Source organism: Copidosoma floridanum, unplaced genomic scaffold, assembly GCF_036245765.1.
Source record: "Copidosoma floridanum isolate Cflo_tuat_1 unplaced genomic scaffold, Cflo_Japanese_pri ptg000024l, whole genome shotgun sequence".
Lineage (NCBI taxonomy): Eukaryota > Metazoa > Arthropoda > Insecta > Hymenoptera > Encyrtidae > Copidosoma > Copidosoma floridanum.
The window spans coordinates 4,678,867-4,691,775 of record NW_028321901.1 but is presented as its reverse complement, the minus strand read 5'-3'; the positions used below and the strand labels follow the sequence as shown (position 1 = coordinate 4,691,775).

The 12,909-nt window shown below is 36.1% G+C and overlaps 1 long non-coding RNA gene across 1 annotated transcript; it reads left to right on the top strand.

Annotated features, from left to right (window-relative positions):
- The first annotated feature begins 1,947 nt into the window (after window positions 1-1,947).
- LOC149373995 (uncharacterized) lies at window positions 1,948-4,165 on the top strand. The gene is made up of 2 exons (XR_016293222.1): window positions 1,948-2,149; window positions 4,047-4,165. It is a non-coding gene; the product is annotated as an uncharacterized LOC149373995 (long non-coding RNA).
- The last annotated feature ends 8,744 nt before the right edge of the window (window positions 4,166-12,909 follow it).

Sequence of the window (12,909 nt, the reverse complement as noted above, 5' to 3'; positions counted from 1 at the left end):
AGCCCTCGTATTAGGATCCGGACGCGTCACGTGACTCTCGCAATGTATGTAGCCCAATCAGGATCAATTAACACAAGTCTTATGGGGACAGATGGGGGTTTTTTAGGCCAAAAATGATTGTAATACTATAAAAGCTTGCAAATAATATGTTCTCAAGGGAATAGTTGTATTACGAATATTTTTTTTCCCAACTCAATTGTTACTTAAATCTTAAAACATACATTCGAAAGTGTAAAATGCACATTTAACCTGTACCAATCCCTCCCGTTGTTACTTATATATAAGTGTATATACAGGACTTTTTTACAGGTTTAATGTGCGTTTAACACTTTCAAAGGAATGTTTTAAGATTAACGTGACGATTGAGTTGGGAAAAAGTTAGTTGCAGTACCGCTATTCTCTCGGAAACATTTTATTTGCAAGTGACGTGTTCGGATCCCAATTAATTCAGCTCAGTCGATCGCCGTCCTTATATAGCACCAAACAATGTGTATTGCAATGTTGAGTAAATAATGATCCATTCTCATAAGTACTGACCGTATGATTGCAATTCGTAAAGTGCCATGTGCAATGGCTCTGTCGTGAGCTTCGCTCTCTCACTTACGTTGTAAGAATAAGTGATCATTAAAGTTTTAATTGTGCAATAATAGACACTACACGAAACAAAAAAATGGTATGAAATATATAGAAGTATCAGTAAAACATCGATGACTATATACTTAAAAACACACGGTCAATATTAGACCAGCAAAGCGATTCAAAAGTGGCTTAGGTGCTTCAATACGTCGCGATAAAAGTCTATAAAACTAAGAAATTATCTTGATAAAAGAATCCAAATTAATTGGCAATAAAGGGCTACTGAGGTTATCGATATAATTTTCGAGAAAACGACTTTCGGAAATCACCAATTTAACACGTGGATTGATTGGAGTCGTCAAGAATGAGACTACAATTCTGAAAGTACTCGATAGACCTGAAACAATAAGATTAGTATGCAAACTGTTTTTTATAGGAAATATATTAGTATAATAAAAACAATATGTTAACAACTAAGAATTTGAGAAAAGCAAGAGAAAAGTGATTTCTTATCTGCTGCGCATGACAAGATAATAGAGACGTAAAATTTTTGTTTTCAGCAGTAGCTTACAACTTTTAAAGTAATTGCAATTCGTTAAATTAAAAAACATGACTAAAATAAACTTTTTTCAAGTGTTATATCTAGCTTATTAAAAACATATTTATATGCTTCTTACGGGCCCCTCACTTGTAACGGCATCTAATTCCTTATTAAGCTAAAGCCACCTTAAGTACTACTTCAGCAGTTTCTTCTCTGCGAGAAGATCACCCATCCCCTTCACGTGGAGTAATACGTGGTAAAAAAGCACATATTAAAAATCACGGAGGTACTTGCCCGAAACAGTGGCACTGGCCGGAAATCTAACCGAGGTCTCCTGCGTGGCAATTCATACCCTAGCCAACCGAGCCACCACGTACTCAATATATACAGTTATTGTTTGAAAACCATATATTTTCTTGCGTTACCACTGGACAAAGTAACTCACCCTCTAACTCTCTTCATTACTTTACACCACGTAAATAGTGCCGCTCGATACTAATGAATGTCCTGAAATTTCTTATTTCTCATAAACATTGACCATGCTGTTAATAAGTATCAGGATGAATAAGAATTAAAGAAAATGAGTAATTTAACTTATTTTCAAAATGTCGTCATGTATAGAATGGTTTTCCCATAATTGTCTTGATGTTACAGTGACTACTTACTTAATTTATGTTTGTATGAATATTTTTTTCATGAGTAAACAGTTGTCACATGTTGATTGAAATTTTCTTCTTATGACACTTGTGCATTTCTGCAATTAGACTATGTTAACATGAAAATATAATTATGCTGATCTTTTATTTTAGGTTTTGATGAGATTTCTAAGTTCGTCATCAACGATCCGAGAAAATATTTGGTTGAATATTGTAAAAGAAGAAGGATGCTTAAAGTTTGTGAAAGCTCTTTTGCGACACTTTTTCACTTTGGAACAAATAAGTAGGTTGTGCATCACGAAAGTAAGAGCATGTGAAACTGGTAGTGGCAAACGTCGCCAAATTATTCCCCAAACAATCATGAGCTGTTTCAAAGGTAATTATTAAATAAAGTACTCACTTTTTTTGGGGAGGGGTGCGTAGTAGGCAATTAATGAAACGATCTCTGCGTGAGTGAAGTTAGCCAATGTATGAGATGTGAGAAACAGTGGGTGCTTGCGTACCCGAGTATGAAGTTATACTTCTATGGCAGACAATATATAGATATAAATATACCTCCTATGAAACGATATTTGTAATAATTCACTACGAACTATCGAAGGTGGTACAATTATCGTTTCGATAAAGATATTCAGTAATTGGCTATGGTTTCAATAAATATTTTAATATTTAATAAATATAAATAACTAATGAATATATTATGTAGACGAGAAAAGTGTGGCGTATACCCATAGCAAAACGTACTCCCAGGTTCGCCAGAACCTCAGCTAGTACAAGATTGCCCACTGTCATCGAAACTTTCTATTATTTCCAAATAACTTACTATGCTGATAAATCTCTAACGGCCCGATAGCACCTGACACAGACCCTCACACACTCATTCTGAGTCGCGTATATAACTATAATTTTATATTTGAAAGGCTAAGTAAAAAATATCCTGTATTGCTAGTGAATGTAGCTTAACTTAAAAAATCCTTTTATTTACATAATAAAAAAAATTTAATAAAATAAGACGCGATGAAAATCAAATGATTTATCCATGGAGCCTTGTATGAAAAAAACAGTATTTGAAAAAATATGACAATAATGTCTTAGTTGTTTTCGAAAGAATGTAGAAATATATTTGAAAAAGTAAATATTTATTTAAAAACTAGCCAAATAATACAAATCATATTAACATTTATTAACATGTAGAAAAGCCGCTACTGATTTAAATGTTTGTGAAGTGTTTGATAAATTTTTTAATTATAGATAATTTATTAATGTATACAGTTTATAATACAAATAGATTAATAAAAAAAATAGTCAATGATTATTTAAATTTAATACAAGTTACAAGCAAAAACTAATATAAGAGAAGAAGGATGTAAACGCACTTTAAACTAAACTCATGGGTCAGTAGGTATGGTGTCTGGCTGGTGGATGCAAGGTCTGATATTCGTATCCCATAGAAATTTTTTTTTTAATTAAAAAAAAAAAAATTTGTAAGAAAATCATTTTAAAAATTAGAACTAAAAAACTGTAATTCAAAATTTACATTCAAATTTTTATTTATTATTTAGTATTTGTATTGTAACGGTAATCTTCCTCGGGTACACTACTGTGGAACCTTTTATTTTTCCAAATTATCTAATTACTTCCGAATAGCACTGAAACAGCACCACTTACATGGAAAAATGACACTTATGGATACCAAGTGTTGAGTTGCGTCTTATGAGCTACGAATAGTACAAATTTCATTTACTTAGTTTAACGTATCTTCTGCACTAAAGATAAGAATTATTACTGTCAAACACTTTTGTTAAACGTTAAAAAAAATTTCTTACACCCGTGGAATTAAAAAAAATTCATAAAAATTACTTTATTTCGCTATCTGACACTGCCGTTTCTTTCCCAGCATCTAGCACTATTTTAGATTACTATTTATAACTCACAGTGAATATAAAAAAATATAAAACAATGGAGTAGAATTTAGGGTGCTACCTCTGCATTGACTCGAAGCGAATAGCCTTGATCTCTTTCATTGATGTAGTCAGTATCTCATCAGTAGTAGAAAATGTATTTTCATACATGGTTCTCATTTGTTTTAAAACTAGAAGCAAGTCCCAAAGGAACCAAATGCGTTGAATGCAGATTCCAAGAGATGTTCATGCAACAGTTCTTTTGGTGAACATTAAGCAGTGTTTGGGCAAACTTCGCTGACGTGTCAAATGCCCAAAACATATCCGCTAAAATCGCTGGTAAACATCTCCATAAAAATAATTTTATTTCAGAATGCTTGCAGTGGTTCGTGGCAAACAAAACGTCGTTATCTGACACAGGGAAACCAGAGGCAGTAAAATGTCTGACAAAATATCTGACTGAAGAAATAAACTATCAATTGAAACAAGTGGTAAGCATTTAGTTCTATCGACTCAATATTATGTTTGACACTTGTATGTACAAATATTCAGACGTATACGGGTCATTCTACGAAAATTGGCATATTTTAAGGGTTAAAATAGACAAACGTTAAAAATGGATTTTCAATTGGTAAAATATTTGTTTCATACGTTCCGTGACCATAATAAGCTACAATTTTTTGGGCTTTACTGGATGTGCACAAGAAAATTTTTACGAGTTTTTAAATGTATTTTTGAAAAATGGGAGTGTCACGGGCTCATATAAAATATCATTATAATCAAGATAACGGCGCTGTCAATACTAATGTGACTTTTTTCACACTGATGTAATATACTTGTCAGAATCATTTGTATAAGTTACTATCCCAGTCTATAATTTAACATTAAACGAATATACAATGCGTTTTATATCATTACGAGATAGCGTTATGGGCTCTTAGCAAAAAAAGGAGCGTCACGGGTACATATTAATTCATTGAAAAATTAAGATTGTGACGCCCAAACACAAATTAAACTTTGCCACTGCTATTACATTGTGTACAAAATAACTATATTTTTAGCCACTACCTTCTGGAGCAATAATTAAAGGCTTCAAAAAGGTTAGCGTTACGGGCTTTTTTAAAAGGAACGTCACGGGCTCATAAATTGCTCAAAAAATCAAGATAACAATGCACCCAATGACAATTTAATTTCACCACTGCACTTACATACTGTATGCAATAGCTATATTTTAACTCACAACTTTTCGAGTCCATAAACCAACTGCTCGCAAAGTTGGATGATATTCCTTAGCGTTATGGGCTCTCAGTTTTCATTTTGGGGAGACAGAATTTGCAATTTCGCGAACCTATAGCACTGGCTTATCAGATTGAAAAATTGAAAAAAATTCTTACAACTTCGTAAGTTCCAATAGAGTACAAAATGTCCAAAATTGGAATGCTCAAATTTAATTGCGTGCGTTTGTGAGAGAATTTTTCATTAAAATGTTACATTTATAAGATTTCGTCCCGCAAATTCAGCACCTTCTAAGTCTTAAACATATTTTTTTTTTGTTCTTTAAAATGCATAAAACTGTTGTTTGCGTTAAGGAATTAAAAATCACATCCCGTAGAAAAGTGGAAAACTTCGTATTGTGCTTCCAAGCGTCGTCGAAACTGCCAATTTTCGAATAAGACATGAGCCCGTAACGATAATTTAGCCCTTTTTTCGCTTCTCAAACTAAAAGGATACTTTTTTAAAAACTAAATTACATTGTATCTTCAGCAGTATATATCTCTGGAAAAATTTAAGAAGTTTCCAGATCCATATCTCCCTAAACGACGTAGTAATCGACTGGGACATGAGATATGCCGTTTTCAGTAGAATGACCCATATATTCATTGACACTAGTACGTATTCTTATACTTGTAGCATTATGGAAATAATTAAAGTCCTTGTCTTTTAGAAAAAAAAAGAAAAATAGGTAATAAAGACGCCGAACCAAAGGAATGAAGAAGAAATTAAATCTGATGCGTGCTAGTGGTACCTATGAAAGAGACGCTTATGAAAAAAAGTGATTAAAAAAATCTTAAAAGTATTATTCAATTACTTTATTTATAATTGCATTTTTAGTGTTCATCGTGCAATGTATAAAATCATTAAATAAATATTGTATAAAATACAGAATATGATATATATCAAAACATCTATATTAATGCAGTTTACTCTTGTTTGTTATGGGTAGTAGATATCAATATACTACACAGTGTCTAATATATATACCCACAACCTTGCTTGAAAAAGTTTTATCAAAAATTATAAATACAGCTGATATTTACACGACAAATAAGAAAATTACTCTCCAAGCTGCTGCTTGAAGCAATGAAGTATAATAGTAAACAAAGAATAACGTTTGACGAGAGGTTAATCATACATTAATTCCGTGCTAAACGCTATTAAAGTTAGCACTCACTTAGATGAGAAACGTTTTTTAACTACATTTATGAAAACTTACTGTTAAGTTTATTAAAAGCAAGTTCCTTTCGATTGTTAGTGGATGAGTAGTAATGGTTTTTAACGTTACTCAACGTAAAATAAGGCGAATGACGCACTAAATGTTCTTAATAATCATGTGTATGAAATCGTATGTAACAAACCTGCAAGCAATATTAATTTAATGATTTCAAAGTAGAAAATAGAATGAAATCCTATCAAAACTCGCATGCAGCTGTAAAGTTATACATAAATTTGTAGTTTTTGATTAACTGCAAAAACGATAAAGACTAACACAATCACACTTCATATTCATGTGTATTTATTCTATTGTAAAGAAAATTAATATTCATTCTGTTTGAGTTAAACAATAACGTAAGTACTGAACTACTATTTAACATCTTTGAAATGTATATAAGAATTATAATAATTTGCAATAATCTAAGGATTGACGTAACACAAAGCAGGAAAAAAATGTATTAGTAAAATAAAACTATCAGCCCCTAGTTAATAATATTTGTCTATAAATCTTCTTTCTATGGACTTTCATAAACAATAGACATATGCACTATTATGGTCTTCGCACACACAAATTCTTATAGATAGTCAAATAAAAAATCCGTATAGAACGTTCATGTAAAAATCTATATGGACATCTATGTGGACCATCCATATGAAAATTTATATGGACCATCTATATGAAAATCTAAATGGATCATCCATATCAAAATCTGAAAAAGTGTGCATAAAACGTATCCAAAGAAATAGATACAAATCATTAATATGCATACGTATATTTGCCAAAGTTTAATGGTGAATTAACGCATACCTAGAGTGGCCGTGTATTGTATATTTTTAAACAAATTTTGTACTCAACCTAATTATCCATATAAAAAATCACTCACTGGAAATTGTACGCAGGATCAGCTTCACATTAACAACTCACATAGATAGTTATAAATAACTCATTGATAATAGAATAATGCGTCATAAATTTTTACATAAAATTACCTGCACTACATGTATTGCTATTAATCTTACGTAAAATACAGTAGATTATTGTTTTGATTGAAATGAAAGTATAAGATGTAGTCGAAAAAAATGAAGATATGTACTTATTTTATCATCTCTTTGTTTATCAGTTTCATTATTAAACCCAGCTTACGTATGTACAATATTTGTCTATGAATCGTCTTTTTATGGACTTTCATAAACAATAGAGATATACACTATTACGGCCTTCGCTCACACAAATTCTTATAGATAGTCGAATAAAAAATCCATATGGATTATCCACATAACAATTCATATAGAACGTTCATGTGGAAATCTATATGGACATCTATGTGGACCATCCATATGAAAATCTATATGGACCATCCATATGGAAATCTATATGGACTATCCATATGGAAATCTACATGGATCATCTATATGAAAATCTGAAAAAGTGTGCATAAAACGTATCCAAAGAAATACATACAAATCATTAATATGCATACGTTCATTTCACAAAGTTTAATGGTTAATTAACGCATATCAAGAGTGGCCGCGTATTATATATTTTTAAATAAATTTTGTCCTTAAACTAATTATCCATATAAAAAATCACTCACTGGGGATTGTACGCAGGATCAGTTTCACATTAACAACTCACATAGATAGTTTAAAATAATTAATTGATAATAGAATAATGCGTCATAAATATTTACCCAAAAACACCTACAATACATGTATTGCTATTATTCTTACGTATACTACAGTAGATTATTGTTTTCATTGATATAAAAGTATTAGATGTAGTATAAAAAATGAAGATACGTATTTATTTTTTAATCTCTCTGTATATCAATTTCATTATTAAATCAGCTTACGTACGTACAATATTTGTCTATAAATCGTCTTTCTATAGACTCTTATAAACAATAGACATTTACACTATTATGGTCTTCGCTCTCACAGATTCTTATAGATAGTCGAATAAAAAATCCATATGGACTATCCATATGGAAATCTAAATGGATCAACCATATGAAAATCTGTAAAAAGTATGCACAAAACGTATCCAAAGATATACATACAAATCATGAATATGCATACGTATATTTCACAAAGTTTAATGGTGAATTAACGCATATCTAGAGTGAACACGTATTATATATTTTTAAACAAATTATGTTCTTAACATAATAATCCATACAAAAAATCACTCACTGGGGATTGTACGCAGGATCAGTTTCACATTATTAACTCACATAGATAGTTCAAAATAATTCATTGATAATAGAATAATGTGTCATAAATATTCACCCAAAAACACCTACAATACATGTATTGCTATTAATCTTACGTATATAACAGTAGAATATTGTTTTAATTGATATGAAAGTATTAGTTGTAGTATTAAAAATGAAGATACGTACTTATTTTTTATCGATATAGGATTGCACACATGGACTATTAAATATATACATGTATATAAAGTTAAGTTTTTCAACAATAGAAATACGTTATCGCAAAGAGCGTGGACAAAAAATATATGTTAAGAAAACTCAAGTTGCAAGCATCTATGTAGTTAATCAATATATGACATTGATGTACGAAGTTAAAGGATGTCCAATAATAAAAAAAATTTTGGAACGTGAATCACTGTCAACAAAACTGTATGGAAAAATCAGTAAATACAATTAAAGGAAAACCATTTTTTTAACAGTTTGATAAGTATAGTTTTCCGTGTACTTGAAACACTTGTCGATCATGGAATCCTTTCCTTACCTTTATTTATCATGCATAAGTTCTTTGTTAATAGTATATCTGCATGAAAATCCATCTTGAACAAATACAGAAATGTTAATCTATATCTACTATCTATACATAAATAGAGTTGAAATTCCTATGGATTATCCACATGGAAATCCATATGGACCATCCATGTAGAAATCCATATGGCGTTTTGGAACAAAATCCATATGGAAATCCATATAGAAAATCTATATGGATTTCCATATGGATTGTTTTGATTTGGTTCACTTCCGGACGAGTACTTGCATGAGACGGCACGAGCTCCCACTGCACAGTGCTCCTGTTTACACGCTTCTCACCGTAATTTCATTTTTGTAACTTATTTTATTATACTAGGATATACTCATACGACTCGAGTGCTTATTCCACGACCTGACACTACCTCCGGCTTTCCTCGGCTCGGAGAAGCCCGCTGTCAGTGATTCCATAGTGGTGCTCCCCTTCAAGCAGTGAAATTAACAGAACATTTGAGGTGTGTCTGTTAAAAAAAAAAAGAAAGAAGAAAAGGAAAACATCAGTGCGCGCAGTTAACTCCCATTGAAGGTGCTCATTGCTTTTTCTTTTCCGACACTAAGTCGAGTGACGCTTGCAGCCATATTGCCCTTCTCCTTATCTTAGCCCCCTTCGTGCCAATTATCCACGCATTAGCATGACCAACGGCACCGACCTACCCGTCAACAATAGCCAGAACAACGACGGCATCCTTCATACGGAAGATGAGGAGTTTGGCGACGCTCAAGGTGGTCAGGGTGCCCACAATGACCCCTGGCGACGAATACCTTCCGTTACAGCAATCTCGCTTCCTTGCTTTTGGCGCGTGAACCCGAACGTATGGTTTGTCAGGGCCGAAAGTATGTTCAACAACTATCGCATCAAATCGGACACTTCGAAATTCGACCACGTGACGGCAGCCCTTGACGACGACACCGTTCGAGAGGTCTCAGACGTGCTCCTCTACCCACCAGAGATAGACAAGTACGCAGCCCTCAAAACGGCTATTTTGAATCGGCTTACAGACTTCGCTGAGCAGCAGCTGCACAAGCTATTCACGCAAGTCGAGCTCGGTGATCAAAAGCCTTCCCAGCTCCTTTGCCGAATGAGGAGCCTTGCAGGAACGTCAGTCTCGGACGAGGCCATTCGGATGAAGTGGCTTGACCTCATACCTCCGCCAGTCACGCGCACCCTGAGGGTCGTCAAGGCAGTCCCCAACCGTTGAATCTCTGGCTTGAGATATGGTAGCCCTCCAGACGTCGATGGCCCAACTCGTCACCTTTACCAAATGACGAGGCAACTCAAACCATCGGGGGCGTTCCAGATCACGTTCACGGAACAGGCAGATCAACGTGATGACACCCACCACCGATAGCCCCGACACGTGGTGCTGGTTTCACCCACCTGAAAAAGAAAGACGGAATTCTATGTGTGATTACTTCTGTAATACCTTCAGAAAAGCCATGTGGCATTACATATGGTTTTACGTATGGCATTAAATAAGGGGTTTTAGCTTGGTAATGCCATATGTAATTCCATTTAAAAATACACAGAATTAAAAATTGGAAAAAGGAAAAAAAATTTTTCATTTAGAAATAACTGCAGAATACTGTAATGCGTCATTTACTGTGACTAACTAGTGCTACCATGAGGATGATAACTTCAAAACAAGAGGATTCAAGTTATATTTCAGTAATAAAAAAAAAAAATTGAAAAATTAAATTTTTTTATATAGAAGTAAAATCAGCTGAACCCCCTTGTTTAGGAGTTATTATCCCGGTGGTAAGATGAATTGCTTACTGCAAATAACTTATTATGGTATTTTGCAGTTATTTCTAGATAATAGAAATTTTTTCTTTTTCCAATTAGTAATTTCATATGTTTTTCCATATGAAATTACATATGGCATCACCAAGCTAAGACCCTTTATGTAATGCCATATGTAAAACCATGCATAATGCCATATGGCTTTCCTAAAAGTTTTACAGAAGTAATTCTACATAGAATTCCGACATTTTTTTTTTAGGTGGGCACAGTTCTTTTGGCGACAAGGCGCGCAACTGCCGTAAACCGTGCTCGTTTCCTAACGCCAACCAGGGTAACTTATAAAACCCCCCCAAGGTCAGGCGGCGGGGGCCAACGCAACAACTGAAAACTGCCTTCACGTCTATGACCTCGTGACCAATACCCGATTCCTTGTTGACTCGGGCTCAGTCATTTCTCTGCTACCCAAGTCTGCCCTTAAAAGGAAGCTACAGCGTCAGGCGCTCACTCTCTAGGCCACAATCTCCTCGTATATCTCCACGTATGGCACGCACCACTGCGAAGTCAACTTACGCCTCCGGCGGGTATTTAATTGGTCACTTACGGTCGCAGACGTCTCTACAGCGATTCTGAGAGCGAATTTCCTCGCTCAATCTGATCTCCTGGTCGATCTTCAAGGACACCAGCTGATCGACGCCGCCACTGGCCTCACCTCCACGGGTTTCAAGGCCCCAACGCCCGTACACAGCGTCTCAGCTGTCTGCCAAGTGGACACTCCTTCAGGAGATCTAGGCCAAACATACCAGAACCTTCTCCAGGAATTCATCGACATCACCCTCATGGATGGGGCAGCCGTGGACCTGCCGGACCTTCCCGTCCGTCATCAAATTCACAAGACCGGACCACCCGTCTCTGAATGACCTCACAGGCTCGCAGGCTCCTGCCTAGCCACTGAAAAGGACGAGTTCAAGCGCCTCATGGACCAGGGGATCATACGGCCTTCGGCAAGCCAATGGGCCAGCCCGCTCCACCTCGTTCCGAAGCCAGATGGAACCTGGCGCGTCACTGGCGACTATCGGCGCCTCAATGCCATGACCACTACAGACTGCTATCCTCTGCCCATTGCAGAAGACCTTCTACAAGAGGTCCAGGGGACAGTTTTCTCTGTCATAGATTTGAAAAAGGCATTCTATTAAATCCTGATCGCCCTTGAGGATATTCCCAAGATGGCAGCGACCACGCCCTTTGGGTTATTCGAATTTACTCGCTCCTTCCTTGGTCAGAGAAACGCGGCCCAATCTCTCCAGTGGACGGTCAACCTCCTTCGAGAACTGCCGTTCGTCAAGGCCTACCTAGACGACTTTATTGTGTTTTCGAACAACCATGAGCAGCACCTGCAGCACCTTCGATAGCTCTTCAACCTGCTCCGGACAGCTAAACTCAGGATCAATCCTGACAAATGCGCACTTGCCAAGGACTCCGTTACATACCGGGCTTCACAGTTTCTGCGAACGGCTTCAAGCCCCCCCAACCTAAAGTCCAGACCATCGTTGAATTTCCGCGCCCGAAGACCTCCTCCGAGTTACGCCGCTACATGGGACTCTTCATTTATTACCGCCGCTGCGTTCCCAAAGCCGCCGAGATCCTCGCTCCTCTTAATGGTCTTCTCAAGGGCATCCTACCCAAGATGAAGAAGGTGAAGATTGAGTGGACTTCCGAAGCTGACGCAGCCTTTTCTCTCAGCAAGCAAGCGATCTCCCAGGCCTCTACAACGACATTCCTGCGTGGAGACGCCCCACTAGCTCTTCGAACAGACGCTTCTGACTCTGCCATAGGAGCTGCTCTCGAACAGGAAAACCTGGAGGGAACTTGGAGACCCTTGGCCTTCTTTTCCAGAAAGCTCACGGACACCGAGCGACGTTACAGCCCCTATGACCGGGAGCTCCTCGATGTTTATGCCTCCATCAAGTTCTTTGAGCGAATTCTTGAGAGTAGGCCGTTCACAATCTTCACAGATCATAAACCTCTCGCCTTTACAGCAACTCAGCGTTCAGACAAAGCTTCGCCTCCCCAAGCCCGACACCTGGTGTGTATTCTCCAGTTGAACACTCGGTCGACGCCCTCTCGTGCATCGCAACAATCTCCATGCCATCCCCACTCAACCCGGAAATCATCGCCAAGGCCCAGTTAGAAGACTTGGAACTCC